The sequence below is a fragment of the Rutidosis leptorrhynchoides genome, chromosome 1 (assembly GCF_046630445.1).
Source record: "Rutidosis leptorrhynchoides isolate AG116_Rl617_1_P2 chromosome 1, CSIRO_AGI_Rlap_v1, whole genome shotgun sequence".
NCBI classification, from domain to species: Eukaryota; Viridiplantae; Streptophyta; class Magnoliopsida; order Asterales; family Asteraceae; genus Rutidosis; species Rutidosis leptorrhynchoides.
In genome coordinates this window covers 669,244,694-669,269,862 of record NC_092333.1, presented here as the reverse complement: position 1 = coordinate 669,269,862, position 25,169 = coordinate 669,244,694, and positions in this window count along the sequence as shown.

Genomic DNA, 25,169 nt, shown 5'->3' with positions numbered 1-25,169 from the left:
GTTGTCAACACCTAGGGAACACAACATTCTATTTGCTTAATCAAATAGTGGTGCCAAACCGAATTGGGGTGTTCCTGCAAATAGCTACTAAAGAGGAAAGAAAGGGAGCACGCCTCCTTACACAATTGTCCCCTCAAGTACAGACATCCTATGTACCAGTGGACAATAGATCAATTACACGGTTAATAGAACTACTATATATATTGTTGTATCCACTATTGTAAAAACTAGTGGTGTGGGTTTATCTGTTAGAGTCCAAACCGTGTAATAGCTTTAGTTTATCTCTTAGCTATAATCTAGGTAATCTGTATCAACCAACTATCATTTCCGCCAAGGATAGTTGTGATTCTTTCTGATTTAATCAATAAAGAATAACCGTTGAAAATTACCTGTGACTCCATCTTATTTATTACAGAATACTAAACGTGTTTAACTGACTAGTTAATTAAGAAAAGAATTGTATTCACCCCCCCTCTACAATACTCCTGTTGTTATTAAGGGACCAACAACTGGTATCAGAGCTTCAGTCTTGATAATTAATATCTTGGATCTGAATTCTCTTATGGCTTCGTATTCAAACTCAGCTTACCTTGAGAATGGCTCGTTTAACAGACCACCTAAGTTTGATGAAGATGAGTATGAAACCTGGAAGGCAAGGTTCATGCTCCATCTTGAGTCTGTGGATCCACTCATGCCTGGAATTGCCAAAGATGGCCCTTTTGTTCCCACTGAGACAGTTGGTAGTGCACCAGCAACAGCTGACACTCCTGCCATCCCTGGCAGAGAGGTTATTCTCACTCCCTCTAGATGGGATGATGAGGATAAACGTCGAGTTGGTCTTGACCCTAAAATCAGAACCCTGTTAGCCATAACTTTGCCTAACCCACTGTTCAAACTGATCAAGGGAAAAGAAAATGCTAAGCTTATGCTTGACTACCTAGATGTCACCTATGAGGGTATGGGAGAAGTTAGGCAGAACAGGATGATTGCTCTTAAAAGAGAATATGAAATGTTCTTTGCCTATAAGAATGAAACCCTTAAGCAAACCTTCATTAGGTTTAACTCTTTGATAGCAGACCTGATCACTTTAAATGTGACCTACACTGAATTTGAACAAGTGAACAAATTCATTGATGCACTGCCATGTAAATGGAGACCTGTTACTGACCCATTAAGAACCACACAGACTCTAAAGAACTTTAACCTGTCTTCTCTCTACAGTTCCCTTTGGAATCATGAGAAGGCAGAAGCCAAGTTTGAACTTAACATGAAAGAAAACTTTAGGTCTGCCCCCACCACTTCAAAATCATCTAAAAATGATGATACTGCTCTTATTGCTGCTGCTAAATGGAAGAAAGCTCAAAAAGCTTTACTGGTTCAAAAGTTACTGGCAGAACAAGAGTCAGCTGATAGTGTTGAGGAAAGAAGTACTGGGTCTGAAGAAAGCAGTACTGATGAAAGTGATGTAGAAGGGTTTGCTGAAGGTATGGCTCTGCTGGCTAGGCAGTTCAAAAGGTTCAATCGTAGTAGAACCAGCAAGTCATACAAAGGGAGCAAAAAGCCAAGTGCTAGGTACAACAGCAAGTCAGTCAAGGGTCCTAAATCTGAGTGCTTTAATTGTGGGAAGGTTGGACATTTTGCTGCTGAATGCATGTCCAAGAAACCTTCCACGTCACATGCTAACTCTTTCTCAAAAGCTGATAAGTACAAAAACAAGTACAAAGCTATGAAAGCTCAGATGAAGGAAAGTGCAAAGACTGACAAGAAGGGTAAACAGCCAGAAAAGGTTCTAGTTGCTGAACATCATGACTGGGATGAAGCCAGCACGTCTTCATCTTCTGATAGTGATACTGATGATGATGGTGCTGGTTACGCTACTGGTAAAAAGCTGTGTTTGATGGCCAAAGAGGTCGAGGAGTCTGATGAGGATGATGGTGGTAGTACGTTTTTGGCTGATATGAGGGAAGCTGATCAAAACAGAGATTCTCCTCAATGGAAAACTGAAATGATGTATAAGGTTGATAATTTTCGAACTTATACTGATGATGAAAAAGCTGAAATGTTTGACTACCTAAGAATTGACTTATGCAGAAGCTGCAAACGTGAAGAGAGTTTGAAATCTAGTAACAAATCTTCAAATGAAAAACTCAAAGGCAAAAATGATGAAATTAAGATCTTAAAAGATACAATTTCCAAACTTGAAAAACAAAACTTTGCTTTAGAAACTCTTCACGTTGAGGCAGCAGAAGTCAAGACCCAGCTGGACAATCTCAAAAGAGTTGTTGCTTCATGGTGCACATCTGCTCAATGCACAGCTAAATGTGTTAACGAGCAGGTGCCTGCCCAAGTTGAAGCCTTCTTTGCTGGTGACTATGCTGCTGCTGCTGCTATTGCAGAAGTTACTTTCATGGACCCGATTCATGAAACTGATCCTGAAGCTGTCTTGCCAAATACTTTTGCCAAGATAGTTGAAGGTAAAAAGGTTGTGACAAACAAATTTGTTAGACCTACTGTGTCCCCACCACCTGCCATGAAAGAAATTTTGGAGGATGAAGTTAGAGCAAGAGAAGCCAGTAACTCAATTGATGAGACTACTGACCCCTCAAGCATCTACTACATGACTCCGAAAGAAAGACGTATTAAAAGGGAAATCACTGAAAACAATTTGAGAAAAGTTAAACCAAATGATTCCCCTTCGTGTTCGAGTTCTACCAGTGCTAAGCCAGCTGATGACCAATCTACTGGTCACCCAGTAGCTGCAGACAAGCCAGTGAAACGAAATACTGGCAAATCTAAGGCAGCAGTTAAGATACCTACTGGTTCATCAGCATCAGAAGATAAGCCAGCAACTTCCCACGCTAACTTGTCAAATGATAAAGGAAAGACAGTTCGCCATGGTCATGGTACTGGTTCCAAAAGGAAAGCTGCCCATAAGGGAAAAGCAAAAATTGACTGGACTGATGAGCTGTCTATCACTGAGATAATGACAGTCAAGCTTGACCAGCTAATTGAGGCAGTAACCAAAAGTCGACCCGATCTTACTGCCCCTATTAGATCTGTGCATGACCAGCCACAAAAGCCAAAAGTGAGAAAATGCTACAAATGTGGCAGCAAAGCTCACTTGGCTAACCAGTGTACTCAAACCCAAACCCCATCTGCTGCTTCTTCTAGCAAGCCAGTAGAAAAGAAGAAGTCATCAAAGGTGACTCCTTCAGAACCCATCCTTGGATGGGTTCCCAAAAAGAACTAATCTCTAAGCTATTGTGCAGGGCATTCAAAACAAGCAAATCTGGTATCTCGATAGTGGTTGTTCGAGACATATGACCGGAAGTAAGTCCCTGCTGATGGACTATCAGGAAAAGGATGGTCCAGTTGTTTCGTATGGAGATAATTCGTTGGGTTACACAAAGGGTTTTGGTACTTTGACAAATGGGAATGTCACGTTCTCAAATGTTGCATATGTAGTTGGGCTTAAACATAACTTACTCAGCATAAGCCAACTGACAAGCAAGAATAAGATAGTCCAATTCAGAAAGAAAATTGGTACTATTTTTGATAAGACAGGGAAGCCACTGCTGACTGCAAAACGTCATGAAAACATGTATCAAATTGACATGAACACAGCAGTCACAACAACTGATACTTGTTTCTATTCGAAGGCAGCAGACAACCTGAAGTGGTTATGGCACAAGAGACTCTCACATCTCAACTTCAAAGATATTCACAAATTATCCAGTAGAAGTTTGGTGTCTGGGCTACCCACAATGTCTTATGTGAAGGACAGATTGTGTCCTGGTTGTGAAAAGGGGAAACATCACCATGCCTCGTTCAAATCAAAGCAAATCTCATCTGTTGAGAAACCATTTCACTTACTTCATATGGATCTATTTGGTCCAGTGAATGTGGCCAGCTGTAGTGGGAAGAAGTATACACTGGTTATTGTTGATGAATACTCGAGATACACTTGGGTGTTCTTTTTGAGGCAAAAGAGTGAAGCTGCTGATGAAATCATCAATTTTATCAAAAGAATGGAGCTTTTGAATGGGCAACTGGTGAAGCAACTAAGAAGTGATCATGGTACAGAATTCAGAAATGCTACATTAGAAGAATTTTGTGCTGACAAAGGTATTTCCCAAAATTTCTTTGCTGTGAGAACACCTCAGCAAAATGGTGTTGCAGAAAGAAGAAACAGAACTCTCATTGAAGCAGCAAGATCTATGTTGGCTGAGTCTGGGTTGAAGAATTCCTACTGGGCAGAAGCTGTGAATACTGCCTGTTTTACCCAGAATAGATCTCTTATTGTGAAAAGACATCAGAAAACTGCTTATGAAGTTCTCAAAGGAAGAAGACCCTCAATTTCATTTCTTCATGTATTTGGCACTCCCTGTTACATTCTAAATAATAGGGATCAGCTGGGCAAATTCGATGCTAAAGCTGATGAAGGTATATTCCTTGGATATTCCAACATGTCAAAGGCATATAGGGTCTACAACAAAAGAAGGGGTTGTTTTGAAGAATCCATTAATGTTACATTCGATGAAACTGCCTCTGCTTCATCTACTGATCGTGAAGATGAAGTGTTACTGTTTGAAGAGCATACTCAGCAAGCTCTTGATGCTGAAGAGCCAGCAGCACAACCCTCACCAATCCATGCTGCTGGGTACTCTGATGATGAAATGGAACATTCTGTTCCATCTGTGTCTAAACCAAGTGGACCTACTGGCTCTACTGAAGTGCTGCAACTTGAGCCTAGGTCTGCTGGTTCTGAGAGATCACAAGCTGGTACTGATTCTACTGATATTGATCAGCAACCTTCTGTTGCTGCTCACTCATCTGAACCAGCTGATGATCAAGATGTTGTGTGTTCTACAACCAGCTCACCTGTTCATAACACCAAATGGACAAGGGAGCATCCGATTGAGCAGATTATTGGTAATATTGCGAGTGGTGTTAAAACACGGAGGCATGCAACCAGCAACTTTTGTATGCATGTTAATTTTGTGTCTACCATTGAGCCCACGTGTCCTGAGGAAGCACTTCAAGATCCTAGCTAGGTTGGTTCAATGCAAGAAGAAATTACTCAGTTTGATAGGAACAAAGTGTGGACATTGGTACCTGAACCTGAGGATAAGACAAAGAAGATCATTGGTACTAAGTGGGTGTTTAAAAACAAGATGGATGAAGATGGTGTCGTTATCAGAAACAAAGCAAGATTGGTTTCTCAAGGGTTTAGACAGGAAGAAGGATTGGATTATGGGGAAACTTATGCACTAGTGGCTAGGATGGAAGCTATCAGATTGTTCTTAGCATATGCTGCTAGGATGAACTTTAGAGTATTTCAGATGGATGTTAAATCTGCATTTCTGAATGGGAAGCTGTAAGAAGAAGTTTATGTCAAACAGCCTCCTGGTTTTGTAAGCAGTAAATATCCAGACCATGTCTACAAGTTAGACAAAGCTCTTTATGGCCTTAAACAGGCTCCAAGAGCATGGTATGAGACACTTCATGTGTATCTCACTGGTATAGGTTTTAAAGTTGGAACAATTGATACCACTCTATTCTCAAAAGAGATAGATGGTGATCTCTTGTTGGTACAGATATATGTGGATGATATTATTTATGGTTCTAAAAATGAAAAACATTGTCAAGATTTTTCAAAACGTATGTCAAAGGCATATGAAATGAGTTTACAAAGAGATCTGCAATACTTTTTAGGATTGCAGATCAAACAACTTGATGATGGAATATTTATAAGTCAAGATAAATATATCAAAGATATGTTAAAGAAATTTGGTCTGGCCTGTTTAAAAGACATAGGGACTCCAATGGCAGCATCCATTAAAATAGATGCTGATCCAAATGGTGAACCAGTCAATATCACTGAATATAGAGGTATGATTGGATCCCTACTTTATCTCACAGCTAGCAGACCAGATATTATGTTCGCCACATGTCTCTGTGCCAGATATCAAGCTGATCCTAAAGAGTCACACTTGCTGGCAGTAAAAAGAATATTCAGATACCTAAAAGGTACTGCTAAACGTGGTCTTTGGTATCCCAAAGACCAGGATTTTAAACTAATTGGGTATTCAGATGCTGACTTTGCAGGGTGTAAAATAGACAGGAAAAGTACTACTGGTGGTTGCCAGTTACTGGGTAGTAGGCTAGTCAGCTGGACAAGCAAAAAGCAAAATACTGTGTCCACATCTACTGCTGAGGCAGAATATGTCTCTGCTGGTAGTTGTACTGCTCAAGTACTGTGGATGCAAAGCCAGCTAAAGGACTATGGTGTTCATGTTACAAAAACTCCAATCTACTGTGACAACACCAGTGCAATTGCTATCACCAACAATCCTGTGATGCACTCAAGGACTAAGCACATCGATGTTCGGTATCATTTCATAAGGGATCATGTTCAAAAGGGTGATGTTGAGTTACATTTTATTTCTACAGACCAGCAATTAGCAGACCTATTTACAAAGCCATTAGATGAGAAACGTTTTAACTATCTCATCTCTGAGCTGGGTATGCTTGAACTTTAAATAAAAGACAACTTTTGTTGGTGTGCTGGCTCTACAACGTGTAGGGCAAACCAGTAAGTCACATTTATTTACTTACTGCCTACATGTCAAACAACCAGCACAACAAGGTCTTTTATATTTTGGTTACTTAAATGTTTTCAATGAAATAATAAATAGCTCTCCAAATTTAATGATTCCTTAAAACTGGAAACTCATTTACTTCCAATGATTTAAATTAAATTCATGACATATTAAATGTAACAAAAGTATTTTGTATTTAATACAAAAATTATTTTTGAGGTTTTAAATCAATTTGTTTGAAATGAAATCTGATGCATTTAATGCTGAATGGGAGGAATGAGTGTTTAAGCCGTATAAATGTCATGTCAACAGTCTGTGTCCCCTTGAAAACGTGCCAGTCTATCACATCTGCCCACGCGCCTGCAGATGACAGTAATTTTCTCTCTCCTGCACTTTTTCACCCAATCACAACGGATAAAAGTGTGTTTCATCTTCCATAATAACCTTCGGTTATTCATTATTCAAAACACACACACTTTTACTCTCAAAATCTTTTCAATCTTCAAATCTTCATCCTACATTCATCAATGGCAGAACAACAACAACAATCAACACGTGCTGCAAGCCAGCAAGAGGAACAACAGCAACAACAACCTCAAACAGTCGAACCACAACAGCAACCACAACCTGCCCCACAACCGCAACCGGCACCGGCACCGGAGGAACCGGTGGTTCAAGAACAAGTCGTTCAAGGACCACTGTTCAATCTCCACCCCAACCTGATTAGGGCTCCCAATGCACCTAATCACTCACTGATTCGCCTATCTAGAGGCAATGCTGCACATGCCCTCTCTATCCCCAAATCGAAGGTTAACAAAGGGTATGAGGCCCTCATCGAATATATCCGTCAATCACCTCTGGCAAGAGCCATCACCGGTGTACCTTCCCGATTCTATGCTGCCTGTTTGGCACGATTTTGGTATACTGGCACTGTTGCCACCACTCCCGGCAACGTTCCATGTATTCGTGGCATGGTGACTGAAACCCTAAATTGCTCTGTCACCGTCGAAGCTATTAGATGTGCTCTTCAATTGCCCGGTGGACCATTTGTTGATTCACCTACTAGTGACGAATTCAGAAGGGAGGTGTTGGAGACCATTGGGTTTGCTGGACCAGTGGCACATACACCGTTGAGAAAGCATATGCCACCACTGTGGTACTACTTCTTTGGGTTGATGACTCAGTGCATGAGTCAAAAGTCAGGAAGCTATGACCAATGCTCAGATTTTGAGCTCAAGCTTGGTCATGGGTTGTTGTTCAACAGGAACATCGATTACGCCCTTGAAATTTATTTGAGGCTAAGGGAAATGGTGACTGCTAGAGTAAGAACCAACTTGATTCCATTTCCACGATTCTTAAGCCTGGTATTTGAAAGTGAACTGGGTAAAGCTTATCAGCAAATTGCTGATCAATCATTTGAGGTCCCAGTAAAACAAGGGGGCATGCCAAAGGATGTACCTGCTGCTCCATATGCTGAGTTGACACCAGCAATGAACGAGTATCTTGCTGCTCGTCGTGGAGCCACCCAATCGACTGCCTCTGGTTCTGCACCAGCTGAGGGGGAGGGTCCTCAGCGAAAGCCAGCAATGCGAAGGAAGCAGCCAGCTACCTCAACTAGTACAGCCACCGTCTCATATACTGGTAAAGAAGTAGTTGTATTAGAATCTAGTGCTCTCTGATCATAAAGAACAGCCCTAGTCTTATATACTGACTACCCAATTCTAGTGTTGGAATCCGTTGCTCATCTATTTCTTGGTAACAGGCAAACCTAAGCGTGCTAAAGCTGGCTCCAAGCGAACCACAGGGGAGATTGCACCAGTCTCAGCTGCTGCTCCTGCAAAGGATGTAGCTATGGAACCTGGTGCGTTTCTAGACCAAACAGCAGAACAATCTAACTTAATTGAAAATTTTTTAACTGCTGACTTGAAAAATGTTGAGGAAGTTAAAGGTATAACCCTGGCTCCCAATCTGACTGGTTTTAAAACAGGTGTCAAGAAGAGTAGCAACCCATACTCTTCTAACCAGGCACTTCCACATTTTTCTGAAATGAACTTAATGCAATACTCTCTGCTGACAGTACAACCAGCAGAGAACATAACTGACCCCCAAAGCAGGCTTGAGCTGGGTCTTCATCGTGTTGAACCAGCTCAGGTGACTGCACAGCCAGTATGTTACTCGGATACTGATAAGAGTCACACTCCTACATCATTACCAGCCAGATCTCTTACACTATCTGGGTCAACATGTGTTGCCAATGAGTCAGCAGAGTCACCGCTGTACTTACAGACACCTTCTTCTGTCTCATTCGAAGGGCTGACCAAATCACAAGTCTGTCCCCAGAGACCAAAAACAGATGCAATTGTTGAGTCAAATTTATTTGGTTCTACAGTTGCTAACATAACTTGTTCTATTGTTTCAGTTCTTAGCAGGGTAGATGAACAGGCAGAAGGGGAGCAAAATAAAAGATGTTGTTATTCCTACTGGTGATATTGCTACCTCTGCTACTGGTGTTGGTGCCACTGATTCTGTTACTGGTGGTGCTGATGCTGGTACTGTTGATTCTGCTGCTGCTGGTGTTACTGAGGAGTTGGCCACTACTACTGGTCCAACTGTTGTTACTGAGGAGATGGATACTGATACTACTGCTACTACTGTTCCTCCTCAAACTCTCAGTACCACTACTTCCACTACTGAGCATGATGTGGAAGATGTTATCATGGAAGAACCTCCTGTTCTTGAGAAGGTTATTGACAATATTGTCAAGGATGTTCTTCTTGATGAACCTGTCACCCAGCCAAGAGTGGACTCTGCATTAATGTCTGATGAGCCTGCTGATTCTTCTGATTCTTCTACTATGGAACGTCAAGTTCTTACAGAATCTGCAGTTCGTCATCCTATTGGTCCAATTTTGGTTGCTACTGAACCAACTGCTGAGATGGAGTTTGAAACCATTCAGCCGAATGCAGCTAATGTTATTGTCATTCCTGGTTCTGATTCTGGTATTGTTACAGCTGATGCTAGTGCTAGTGCTAGTGCTACGTTTCCATCTAATTCTGCTATGGATGCTGGTACTAGTGCTACTTATCCTTCTGATACTGGTGCACAGGTTGCTGATGTTAAGGATGCTGGTACCTCTGCTGGCACAACTACTGATTCGACTAAGGCTCCTGTTACTGAGGAAAAAAAGCCATATGTTGTGCAGGTACCAGATCCAGATGAAGTTGTTCCTAACTTCATTTTCAAGGGAGCTTCAATCTCTCCCAAGATTACTATGCTGGTCGATCAGCTGACCATTGATCCCGAATCTGCAATAGTCTCAGCCAGCAGATTACCTCGTGAAGAGATGGTTGAGCTATTATCTCAGCTTGATAGACCAGCTAGAGAAGAAATTTATGAGAGGATAGCCCTGCTGGAGCAAATCAATGAACAGCCTTACTATCATGTTTTTGGTATGGCTCCAGCTGCTTCGCCATTTCCTGGTACATGGAGGCCTCTCAAGTTTGTCATCGATCCTACTACTGGTAAGTGTGTTATGCAAAATGTCCCTGATTCGCCAGTACCTTCTTCTTCCTCAGCTTCTTCCTCATCATCTTCTTCTGATGGGGATGCTGATGAAGGTACTGGTAAGGGCGAACCAGTCATTCATGATAACGTGACTGGTTCCAAAGACAAACCAGTGGATCTTATTGATGACAATGCTGATAATAATGCTGACAAGGATATCAGTGGTTCTAAGCCTTCGGGCGAAGGTAAAAACGATGGTGATCATGGTGATGAGTCAGCTCCTGACCTTCCACCTCCACCACCCCACGGTGATACTCCTCTGTTAGCTGGTGCTGACCAACCTTCAACCTCTGCATACTTAAAGTTCAATGCAGATGAGGTTGCTGATATTTTCACCTTTGCTGTCTATAAGACACTGCAAGGGATCACACTAAATTTGGAGGAAACTATTCGCAGAGCTATTGTTGATAGTGTCTCTGCTGCTGTCAGATCTGCTGGAGAGGCTGTTACAACTCCTATTGATCTTAAACTCCAGCAGGTGTGTGCTTTTGCTGATGTGGCAGTCGAAGCAATCACAAAGCACCACGAAGATGAAGAGGAGCTTGAAAGGCGAATTATCTCTCACAATGAGTACTGTGAAAATATCACCCGACTCCAAGCTGATTTGGATGCTGCTAACCGCAGAAATACTTTCTTAAATGAGGAGAACAGGGTGTTACATGAGAGATTGGAATCGCAGGAAGCTCAAATGGCTAACATGATTCCTGCTGCTGCCTATGTTCAGATGGTTGAAAACATGCAACGAATGGCTGCTTTGCAAGGTGATGTTCGATCCATCGTTGAACAAATGGCTATGGGTGTAGCCAGGAATGAAGTTAGATCCTCCAATCTTCTGCTAAGACAATTTGGTGTGGATCCTGGTGCCCATCTTACTCCAGAGGTTGCTGAGTGGAACAATTTTGCCTTCTCTGCTCCTCAGTCAGACAGTGATCTTGATGCTACTGTCTCCCCTACTATTCACCCTACTGCCCGTGCTGATGACAAAAAGGGGGAGAAAAAGTCCAAAAAGAAATCTAAAAAGAGAAAACAGTCTGAGGGGGAGCATGAACATGAAAAGGCTCCTAAACACCCCAGGAGAGATGGAGATGGTGATGGTGATGGTCAAGACACTGGCCCTAAGCCCAGCAACGCTCATACTGAAGCTGGTGGTGCACAGGCTGTAGTGACCCGAACTTTTCCATGTTTATATATATTAATTGAGATTGATATTTACATGATTAAATATTTCCAACATGTTAAGCAATCAAACTTGTTAAGACTTGAGTAATTGAAATATGTTTCATATAGACAATTGTCCACCCAAGTTGACCGGTGATTCACGAACGTTAAAACTTGTAAAAACTATATGATGACATATATATGGATATATATATAGTTAAAATGATACTATGATAAGTAAACATATCATTAAGTATATTAACAATGAACTACATATGTAAAAACAAGACTACTAACTTAATGATTTTTAAACGAGACATATATGTAACGATTATCGTTGTAAAGACATTTAATGTATATATATCATATTAAGAGATATTCATACATGATAATATCATGATAATATAATAATTTAAAATCTCATTTGATATTATAAACATTGGGTTAACAACATTTAACAAGATCGTTAACCTAAAGGTTTAAAAACAACACTTACATGTAACGACTAACGATGACTTAACGACTCAGTTAAAATGTATATACATGTAGTGTTTTAATATGTATTTATACACTTTTGAAAGACTTCAATACACTTATCAAAATACTTCTACTTAACAAAAATGCTTACAATTACATCCTCGTTCAGTTTCATCAACAATTCTACTCGTATGCACCCGTATTCGTACTCGTACAATACACAGCTTTTAGATGTATGTACTATTGGTATATACACTCCAATGATCAGCTCTTCGCAGCCCATTTGAGTCACCTAACACATGTGGGAACCATCATTTGGCAACTAGCATGAAATCTCTCATAAAATTACAAAAATATGAGTAATCATTCATGACTTATTTACATGAAAACAAAATTACATATCCTTTATATCTAATCCATACACCAACGACCAAAAACACCTACAAACACTTTCATTCTTCAATTTTCTTCATCTAATTGATCTCTATCAAGTTCTATCTTCAAGTTCTAAGTGTTCTTCATATATTCTACAAGTTCTAGTTACATAAAATCAAGAATACTTTCAAGTTTGCTAGCTCACTTCCAATCTTGTAAGGTGATCATCCAACCTCAAGAAATCTTTGTTTCTTACAGTAGGTTATCATTCTAATACAAGGTAATAATCATATTCAAACTTTGGTTCAATTTCTATAACTATAACAATCTTATTTCAAGTGATGATCTTACTTGAACTTGTTTTCGTGTCATGATTCTGCTTCAAGAACTTCGAGCCATCCAAGGATCCGTTGAAGCTAGATCCATTTTTCTCTTTTCCAGTAGGTTTATCCAAGGAAATTAAGGTAGTAATGATGTTCATAACATCATTCGATTCATACGTATAAAGCTATCTTATTCGAAGGTTTAAACTTGTAATCACTAGAACATAGTTTTGTTAATTCTAAACTTGTTCGCAAACAAAAGTTAATCCTTATAAATTGACTTTTAAAATCAACTAAACACATGTTCTATATCTATATGATATGCTAACTTAATGATTTAAAACCTGAAAACACGAAAAACACCGTAAAACCGGATTTACGCCGTCGTAGTAACACCGCGGGCTGTTTTGGGTTAGTTAATTAAAAACTATGATAAGCTTTGATTTAAAAGTTGTTATTCTGAGAAAATGAGTTTTATTATGAACATGAAACTATATCCAAAAATTATGGTTAAACTCAAAGTGGAAGTATGTTTTCTAAAATGGTCATCTAGACGTCGTTCTTTCGACTGAAATGACTACTTTTACAAAAACAACTTGTAACTTATTTTTCCGACTATAAACCTATACTTTTTCTGTTTAGATTCATAAAATAGAGTTCAATATGAAACCATAGCAATTTGATTCACTCAAAACGGATTTAAAATGAAGAAGTTATGGGTAAAACAAGATTGGTTAATTTTTCTCATTTTAGCTACGTGAAAATTGGTAACAAATCTATTCCAACCATAACTTAATCAACTTGTATTGTATATTATGTAATCTTGAGATACCATAGACACGTATACAATGTTTCGACCTATCATGTCGACACATCTATATATATTTCGGAACAACCATAGACACTCTATATGTGAATGTTGGAGTTAGCTATACAGGGTTGAGGTTGATTCCAAAATATATATAGTTTGAGTTGTGATCAATACTGAGATACGTATACACTGGGTCGTGGATTGATTCAAGATAATATTTATCGATTTATTTCTGTACATCTAACTGTGGACAACTAGTTGTAGGTTACTAACGAGGACAGCTGACTTAATAAACTTAAAACATCAAAATATATTAAAAGTGTTGTAAATATATTTTGAACATACTTTGATATATATGTATATATTGTTATAGGTTCGTGAATCAACCAGTGGCCAAGTCTTACTTCCCGACGAAGTAAAAATCTGTGAAAGTGAGTTATAGTCCCACTTTTAAAATCTAATATTTTTCGGATGAGAATACATGCAGGTTTTATAAATGATTTACAAAATAGACACAAGTACGTGAAACTACATTCTATGGTTGAATTATCGAAATCGAATATGCCCCTTTTTATTAAGTCTGGTAATCTAAGAATTAGGGAACAGACACCCTAATTGACGCGAATCCTAAAGATAGATCTATTGGGCCTAACAAACCCCATCCAAAGTACCGGATGCTTTAGTACTTCGAAATTTATATCATATCCGAAGGGTGTCCCGGAATGATGGGGATATTCTTATATATATGCATCTTGTTAATGTCGGTTACCAGGTGTTCACCATATGAATGATTTTTATCTCTATGTATGGGATGTGTATTGAAATATGAAATCTTGTGGTCTATTGTTACGATTTGATACATATAGGTTAAACCTATAACTCACCAACATTTTTGTTGACGTTTTAAGCATGTTTATTCTCAGGTGATTATTAAGAGCTTCCGCTGTCGCATACTTAAATAAGGACGAGATTTGGAGTCCATGCTTGTATGATATTGTGTAAAAACTGCATTCAAGAAACTTATTTTGTTGTAACATATTTGTATTGTAAACCATTATGTAATGGTCGTGTGTAAACAGGATATTTTAGATTATCATTATTTGATAATCTACGTAAAGCTTTTTAAACCTTTATTGATGAAATAAAGGTTATGGTTTGTTTTAAAATGAATGCAGTCTTTGAAAAACGTCTCATATAGAGGTCAAAACCTCGCAACGAAATCAATTAATATGGAACGTTTTTAATCAATAAGAACGGGACATTTCAGTTGGTATCCGAGCGTTGGTCTTAGAGAACCAGAATTTTGCATTAGTGTGTCTTATCGTGTTTGTTATGATGCATTAGTGAGTCTGGACTTCGACCGTGTTTACTTGAAAAATGATTGCTTAACAAATTTTGTTGGAAACTATATATTTTTAACATGTGAATATTATGTGATATATTAATCTCTTAACGCGTTTGATATTATGTGATAGATGTCTACCTCTAGAACAAGTCCCATTGACTCACCTAATAATAATGAAGAGTCAAATGTAAATTGGAATGATTCGTGGACTGATTCACAAGTTCCCGAAGAGGAACCGGAAGAAGAGTCGGAACCGGAAGAAGAATCGGAACCGGAAGAAGAATCGGAACCGGATGAAGAAATAGAACCGGTGGGGGAAATAATAAAACGGTTAAGTAAAAGAAAATCCTCAACCAACCGACCAAGGTTAATTATGGTCAATGGTGTTTCCGCCAAGGAAGCAAAATATTGGGAGGATTACCAATTCTCCGATAAATCGGATTCCGACGAGAATTCCGATGATGTTATAGAAATTACCCCAACTGAATTTAAAAAGGCAAAAGAAAATAATAAGGGAAATGGCATAAAAATAGAGAAATCTAATTCCAACCCCGATGAACTTTATATGTATCGTCACCCCCGAAGTCCTTAAGTTGTAACAATGACCCGGGAACCTCTAAACCACCAGGTTTTTCTAAACCAATGTGGATAACGACGGCTCATATTAGGGGAAAATCATATATCCCTAGAAACTTGGCAAAACGAACCAAAACCGAAGAAGAAGAAGAAACAAGCGAGTCGGAATAAGATAGTTGTATTCATGTGGTGTAATATATGTAATATAGTGTGCTTATGCTTTATGATATATGTAAAAATTGCTTGTATTAATAAGTATTTTTTTTTATGAATCTAACTCTTGTCTATTTTACAGTATAAAAACGCAAAATGGATAGACAACCCAATATTTTAAGAGACCTACCCGGAGACATGATTGATGAAATCTTGTCTAGAGTCGGTCAGAATTCCTCGGCACAACTATTTAAGGCGAGATCAGTTTGTAAGACATTCGAAGAACGTTCCAAGAATGTCTTGGTTTATAAGAGACTTTCGTTTGAAAGATGGGGGATATCACATTGGGAAACCCATAAGTTACGATGTGTTTACTTTGACGCATATATTGCGGGGAACCCAAATGCTATTTTACGCAACGGGTTAAGAAATTATTTTGACTCAATGTATCCGAATATAGGACTTCATGATTTAGAAAAAGCGGCTAACATGCAACATAAAGAAGCATGCTATGCTTATGGGTTAGTAATGTTCGCTTCTCACCAAAGTGAGAAAAAGAACATCGGGCTACAGCTATTAAACAAAACGTTCCCACAAGTGACGGAGTCGGTAATTGGGGTAAGAAATGAGGTTTTTAGATTGTTACGGGACTGTTGGACATTACGTAACCCTCGTCCTTTTGACGACGTTACAACACGTTGTCTTATCAACGGCCATAACGGTTATGTTGCACAAGACCAAGGATGGGAAGTAGTCCTAGTAAAACCAGAATGCATGACTTGTTTCTGGACGTATGAATTACGTGTCTTTATTGCCTTTGCTGAACGACTTGTGTACTAGCTAGAATTATCTTCACAACTATCTTGTATCAAAGTTATTGTGTGCTATATTTCATACTTTATGTAAAATAAGCGGTATTGTAAGTTTGTAAAATATTGTATAAAAGTTTGAACGCGAAATATTATTATAATCAGTTTTTCATATAGAATTGTAGTAGTTGAATTGTATATTAGCTACTAAGTATGAACTTAATGGGTAGGTACTACCCGAATTTAAACTTATAAAACGCTAATATGAAGAAAAAGCTTTTATAAATGAGTTCATATTATGCTACGAAATACTATTAACTACTCTTAATATTCTGTATGATTAACTTGTTCCATTTGACTATTTTGAAGGAAATGGCACCGACTACTCGACACACCGTGAATATGAATGAAGAGGAATTCCGTACTTTTCTAGCTTCAAACATAGCCGCAGTACAGGCTGCGCTACATACCAACAATAACCTTGGATCAAGCAGTACAGGAAATCGTGTAGGATGCACCTACAAAGAATTCACTGCCAGCAAACCTTTGGAATTTGATGGAACCGAAGGACCGATCGGATTGAAACGGTGGACCGAGAAGGTTGAATCGGTGTTTGCCATAAGTAAGTGTACTGAAGAGGACAAAGTGAAGTACGCTACGCATACCTTCACAGGTTCTGCGTTAACATGGTGGAATACCTATCTAGAGCAAGTGGGACAAGACGATGCGTACGCACTACCGTGGTCAGCATTCAAGCACTTGATGAACGACATGTACCGTCCCAGAACCGAGGTCAATAAGCTCAAGACAGAACTTAGAGGGTTACGAACCCAAGGATTTGATATTACCACGTACGAAAGACGATTCACAGAATTGTGCCTATTGTGTCCGGGAGCATTCGAAGATGAGGAAGAGAAGATCGACGCGTTTGTGAAAGGATTGCCGGAAAGAATCCAAGAAGATATAAGTTCACACGAGCCCGCCTCCATACAACAGGCATGTAGAATGGCTCACAAACTAGTGAACCAGATTGAAGAAAGAATTAAAGAACAGACTGCTGAAGAGGCCAATGTGAAGCAAGTCAAAAGAAAGTGGGAGGAAAACGGTGATAAGAATCACCAATACAACAACAACAGCAATTATAACAATAATCGCAACAACTATCCTAACAATCGCAACATCAATCGCAACTACAACAAACGGCCCAACAACAACAACAACAACAACAACAGCAACCACAACAATCATCTTAACAACAATAATAACCGCAACAACAACAACAATCAGAAGCCGCTATGCCAAAGGTGTGAAAAGTATCACTCGGGGTTCTGCACCAAATTTTGCAACAAGTGTAAAAGAAATGGTCATAGCGCGGAGAAGTGTGATGTCTACGGACCAGGGGTTAATAGAACGAAAGGAACAAATGGTGTCGGAACGAGTAATGGCGGAGCAAGTAGTGTCGGAGCAAGTTATGCCAATGTAGTTTGTTATAAATGTGGAAAACCGGGCCACATTATTAGAAATTGCCCGAACCAGGAGAACACGAATGGACAAGGCCGCGGAAGAGTTTTCAATATTAATGCGGCAGAGGCACAGGAAGACCCGGAGCTTGTTACGGGTACGTTTCTTATTGACAATAAATCTGCTTACGTTTTATTTGATTCGGGTGCGGATAGAAGCTATATGAGTAGAGATTTTTGTGCTAAATTAAGTTGTCCATTGACGCCTTTGGATAGTAAATTTTTACTCGAATTAGCAAATGGTAAATTAATTTCAGCAGATAATATATGTCGGAATCGAGAAATTAAACAGGTTAGCGAAACATTTAAGATTGATTTGATACCAGTAGAGTTAGGGAGTTTTGATGTGATAATCGGTATGAACTGGTTGAAAGAAGTGAAAGCAGAGATCGTTTGTTACAAAAATGCAATTCGCATTATACGAGAAAAAGGAAAACCCTTAATGGTGTACGGAGAAAAGGGCAACACAAAGCTACATCTTATTAGTAATTTGAAGGCACAAAAACTAATAAGAAAAGGTTGCTATGTTGTTCTAGCACACGTCGAGAAAGTACAAACTGAAGAAAAGACCATCAATGATGTTCCCATTGCAAAAGAATTTCCCGATGTATTTCCGAAAGAATTACCGGGATTACCCCCACATCGATCCGTTGAATTTCAAATAGATCTTGTACCAGGAGCTGCACCAATAGCTCGTGCTCCTTACAGACTCGCACCCAGCGAGATGAAAGAACTGCAAAGCCAATTACAAGAACTTTTAGAGCGTGGTTTCATTCGACCAAGCACATCACCGTGGGGAGCTCCTGTTTTGTTTGTCAAGAAGAAAGATGGTACTTTCAGGTTGTGTATCGACTACCGAGAGTTGAACAAACTTACCATCAAGAACCGCTACCCACTACCGAGAATCGACGACTTATTTGATCAACTACAAGGCTCGTCTGTTTATTCAAAGATTGACTTACGTTCCGGGTATCATCAAATGAGGGTGAAAGAAGATGATATTCCAAAGACTGCTTTCAGAACACGTTACGGTCATTACGAGTTTATGGTCATGCCGTTTGGTTTAACTAATGCACCAGCTGTGTTCATGGACCTTATGAACCGAGTGTGTGGACCATACCTTGACAAGTTTGTCATTGTTTTCATTGATGACATACTTATTTACTCAAAGAATGACCAAGAACACGGTGAACATTTGAGAAAGGTGTTAGAAGTATTGAGGAAGGAAGAATTGTACGCTAAGTTTTCAAAGTGTGCATTTTGGTTGGAAGAAGTTCAATTCCTCGGTCACATAGTGAACAATGAAGGTATTAAGGTGGATCCGGCAAAGATAGAAACTGTTGAAAAGTGGGAAACCCCGAAAACTCTGAAACACATACGCCAGTTTTTAGGACTAGCTGGTTACTACAGAAGGTTCATCCAAGACTTTTCCAGAATAGCAAAACCCTTGACCGCATTAACGCATAAAGGGAAGAAATTTGAATGGAATGATGAACAAGATAAAGCGTTTCAGTTATTGAAGAAAAAGCTAACTACGGTACCTATATTGTCATTGCCTGAAGGGAATGATGATTTTGTGATTTATTGTGACGCATCAAAGCAAGGTCTCGGTTGTGTATTAATGCAACGAACGAAGGTGATTGCTTATGCGTCTAGACAATTGAAGATTCACGAACAAAATTATACAACGCATGATTTGGAATTAGGCGCGGTTGTTTTTGCATTAAAGACTTGGAGGCACTACTTATATGGGGTCAAAAGTATTATATATACCGACCACAAAAGTCTTCAACACATATTTAATCAGAAACAACTGAATATGAGGCAGCGTAGGTGGATTGAATTATTGAATGATTACGACTTTGAGATTCGTTACCACCCGGGGAAGGCAAATGTGGTAGCCGATGCCTTGAGCAGGAAGGACAGAGAACCCATTCGAGTAAAATCTATGAATATAATGATTCATAATAACCTTACTACTCAAATAAAGGAGGCGCAACAAGGAGTTTTAAAAGAGGGAAATTTAAAGGATGAAATACCCAAAGGATCGGAGAAGCATCTTAATATTCGGGAAGACGGAACCCGGTATAGGGCTGAAAGGATTTGGGTACCAAAATTTGGAGATATGAGAGAAATGGTACTTAGAGAAGCTCATAAAACCAGATACTCAATACATCCTGGAACGGGGAAGATGTACAAGGATCTCAAGAAACATTTTTGGTGGCCGGGTATGAAAGCCGATGTTGCTAAATACGTAGGAGAATGTTTGACGTGTTCTAAGGTCAAAACTGAGCATCAAAAACCATCAGGTCTACTTCAACAACCCGAAATCCCGGAATGGAAATGGGAAAACATTACCATGGATTTCATCACTAAATTGCCAAGGACTGCAAGTGGTTTTGATACTATTTGGGTAATAGTTGATCGTCTCACCAAATCAGCACACTTCCTGCCAATAAGAGAAGATGACAAGATGGAGAAGTTAGCACGACTGTATTTGAAGGAAGTCGTCTCCAGACATGGAATACCAATCTCTATTATCTCTGATAGGGATGGCAGATTTATTTCAAGATTCTGGCAGACATTACAGCAAGCATTATGAACTCGTCTAGACATGAGTACTGCCTATCATTCACAAACTGATGGGCAGAGCGAAAGGACGATACAAACGCTTGAAGACATGCTACGAGCATGTGTTATTGATTTCGGAAACAGTTGGGATCGACATCTACCATTAGCATAATTTTCCTACAACAACAGCTACCATTCAAGCATTGAGATGGCGCCGTTTGAAGCACTTTATGGTAGAAAGTGCAGGTCTCCGATTTGTTGGAGTGAAGTGGGGGATAGACAGATTACGGGTCCGGAGATTATACAAGAAAGTACCGAGAAGATCATCCAAATTCAACAACGGTTGAAAACCGCCCAAAGTCGACAAAAGAGCTACGCTGACATTAAAAGAAAAGATATAGAATTTGAAATTGGAGAGATGGTCATGCTTAAAGTTGCACCTTGGAAAGGCGTTGTTCGATTTGGTAAACGAGGGAAATTAAATCCAAGGTATATTGGACCATTCAAGATTATTGATCGTGTCGGACCAGTAGCTTACCGACTTGAGTTACCTCAACAACTCGCGGCTGTACATAACACTTTCCACGTCTCGAATTTGAAGAAATGTTTTGCTAAAGAAGATCTCACTATTCCGTTAGATGAAATCCAAATCAACGAAAAACTCCAATTCATCGAAGAACCCGTCGAAATAATGGATCGTGAGGTTAAAAGACTTAAGCAAAACAAGATACCAATTGTTAAGGTTCGATGGAATGCTCGTAGAGGACCCGAGTTCACCTGGGAGCGTGAAGATCAGATGAAGAAGAAATACCCGCATCTATTTCCAGAAGATTCGTCAACACCTTCAACAGCTTAAAATTTCGGGACGAAATTTTTTTAACGGGTAGGTACTGTAGTGACCCGAACTTTTCCATGTTTATATATATTAATTGAGATAGATATTTACATGATTAAATGTTTTCAACATGTTAAGCAATCAAACTTGTTAAGACTTGATTAATTGAAATATGTTTCATATAGACAATTGACCACCCAAGTTGACCGGTGATTCACGAACGTTAAAACTTGTAAAAACTATATGATGACATATATATGGATATATATATATAGTTAACATGATACTATAATAAGTAAACATATCATTAAGTATATTAACAATGAACTACATATGTAAAAACAAGACTACTAACTTAATGATTTTTAAACGAGACATATATGTAACGATTATCGTTGTAAAGACATTTAATGTATATATATCATATTAAGAGATATTCATACATGATAATATCATGATAATATAATAATTTAAAATCTCATTTGATATTATAAACATTGGGTTAACAACATTTAACAAGATCGTTAACCTAAAGGTTTAAAAACAACACTTACATGTAACGACTAACGATGACTTAACGACTCAGTTAAAATGTATATACATGTAGTGTTTTAATATGTATTTATACACTTTTTAAAGACTTCAATACACTTATCAAAATACTTCTACTTAACAAAAATGCTTACAATTACATCCTCGTTCAGTTTCATCAACAATTCTACTCGTATGCACCCGTATTCGTACTCGTACAATACACAGCTTTTAGATGTATGTACTATTGGTATATACACTCCAATGATCAGCTCTTAGCAGCCCATGTGAGTCACCTAATACATGTGGGAACCATCATTTGGCAACTAGCATGAAATATCTCATAAAATTACAAAAATATGAGTAATCATTCATGACTTATTTACATGAAAACAAAATTACATATCCTTTATATCTAATCCATACACCAACGACCAAAAACACCTACAAACACTTTCATTCTTCAATTTTCTTCATCTAATTGATCTCTCTCAAGTTCTATCTTCAAGTTCTAAGTGTTCTTCATATATTCTACAAGTTCTAGTTACATAAAATCAAGAATACTTTCAAGTTTGCTAGCTCACTTCCAATCTTGTAAGGTGATCATCCAACCTCAAGAAATCTTTGTTTCTTACAGTAGGTTATCATTCTAATACAAGGTAATAATCATATTCAAACTTTGGTTCAATTTCTATAACTATAACAATCTTATTTCAAGTGATGATCTTACTTGAACTTGTTTTCGTGTCATGATTCTGCTTCAAGAACTTCGAGCCATCCAAGGATCCGTTGAAGCTAGATCCATTTTTCTCTTTTCCAGTAGGTTTATCCAAGGAAATTAAGGTAGTAATGATGTTCATAACATCATTCGATTCATACGTATAAAGCTATCTTATTCGAAGGTTTAAACTTGTAATCACTAGAATATAGTTTAGTTAATTCTAAACTTGTTCGCAAACAAAAGTTAATCCTTATAACTTGACTTTTAAAATCAACTAAACACATGTTCTATATCTATATGATATGCTAACTTAATGATTTAAAACCTGAAAACACGAAAAACACCGTAAAACCGGATTTACGCCGTCGTAGTAACACCGCGGGCTGTTTTGGGTTAGTTAATTAAAAACTATGATAAGCTTTGATTTAAAAGTTGTTATTCTGAGAAAATGAGTTTTATTATGAACATGAAACTATATCCAAAAATTATGGTTAAACTCAAAGTGGAAGTATGTTTTCTAAAATGGTCATCTAGACGTCGTTCTTTCGACTGAAATGACTACTTTTACAAAAACGACTTGTAACTTATTTTTCCGACTATAAACATATACTTTTTCTGTTTAGATTCATAAAATAGAGTTCAATATGAAACCATAGCAATTTGATTCACTCAAAACGGATTTAAAATGAAGAAGTTATGGGTAAAACAAGATTGGTTAATTTTTCTCATTTTAGCTACGTGAAAATTGGTAACAAATCTATTCCAACCATAACTTAATCAACTTGTATTGTATATTATGTAATCTTGAGATACCATAGACACGTATACAATGTTTCGACCTATCATGTCGACACATCTATATATATTTCGGAACAACCATAGACACTCTATATGTGAATGTTGGAGTTAGCTATACAGGGTTGAGGTTGATTCCAAAATATATATAGTTTGAGTTGTGATCAATACTGAGATACGTATACACTGGGTCGTGGATTGATTCAAGATAATATTTATCGATTTATTTCTGTACATCTAACTGTGGACAACTAGTTATAGGTTACTAACGAGGACAGCTGACTTAATAAACTTAAAACATCAAAATATATTAAAAGTGTTGTAAATATATTTTGAACATACTTTGATATATATGTATATATTGTTATAGGTTCGTGAATCAACCAGTGGCCAAGTCTTACTTCCCGACGAAGTAAAAATCTGTGAAAGTGAGTTATAGTCCCACTTTTAAAATCTAATATTTTTGGGATGAGAATACATGCAGGTTTTATAAATGATTTACAAAATAGACACAAGTACGTGAAACTACATTCTATGGTTGAATTATCGAAATCGAATATGCCCCTTTTTATTAAGTCTGGTAATCTAAGAATTAGGGAACAGACACCCTAATTGACGCGAATCCTAAAGATAGATCTATTGGGTCTAACAAACCCCATCCAAAGTACCGGATGCTTTAGTACTTCGAAATTTATATCATATCCGAAGGGTGTCCCGAAATGATGGGGATATTCTTATATATATGCATCTTGTTAATGTCGGTTACCAGGTGTTCACCATATGAATGATTTTTATCTCTATGTATGGGATGTGTATTGAAATATTAAATCTTGTGGTCTATTGTTACGATTTGATACATATAGGTTAAACCTATAACTCACCAACATTTTTGTTGACGTTTTAAGCATGTTTATTCTCAGGTGATTATTAAGAGCTTCCGCTGTCGCATACTTAAATAAGGACGAGATTTGGAGTCCATGCTTGTATGATATTGTGTAAAAACTGCATTCAAGAAACTTATTTTGTTGTAACATATTTGTATTGTAAACCATTATGTAATGGTCGTGTGTAAACAGGATATTTTAGATTATCATTATTTGATAATCTACGTAAAGCTTTTTAAACCTTTATTGATGAAATAAAGGTTATGGTTTGTTTTAAAATGAATGCAGTCTTTGAAAAACGTCTCATATAGAGGTCAAAACCTCGCAACGAAATCAATTAATATGGAACGTTTTTAATCAATAAGAACGGGACATTTCACAGGCAACTGGTGGTACTCAACCCAGTGTGTCTGCCACACCAGTGGATGATATTGGTTCTGGCAGTAAGCCCAGTGATGTTTCTGATATGGCTGTAGCTGAAGCTTTTGTGCTGTCTCAATCTATTGAACGTAAAATGAAGAGGAAGTTAGAGAGACATCAAAAGCGACAGCAGGAACTAGATGATGCCTTCAATGCCAAGTTTGAGGCCTTTGCTGAACTTAAACGTCGTAAGATTGTGCACAGAAGATGGCTGAGTCCAAAAGCAATGGCAATCGATGATGACCTGACTGCCTTTGATAAACACAGAAAAGAGGCAAGAAAAAGAAATGCCAAGTTCATGGTCAAATACGACAAACAGAGGGCAAAACTGTATGCACAGAGAGTAGAAAGAATCAGGAACATGACTCCTGCTGAGATGAAAGATTACCTTGATTCTACTGAGTCAACTGGTGGAGTTAGAGCTGATATTTTCATGAAATGGGTTGATGCTATGTTAGAAGCCAGCTCTACTCCTCAACCAGCATCTGCTGCTCAGCCAGCTACACAACAAACACAGCCAACAGAAACAATCATCCTTGATGATGATGATGTTATTAGTCAGGGGGAGCATCTTGCTATTGTTCCTTACCTGCCTCCTATTCAACCAGTATCGACACAAGAACCATCAGCTGAACCCAGGCCTATTGACAAACACAGGGTGAAACAGTTGTTGGTCCCTTAATAACAACAGGAGTATTG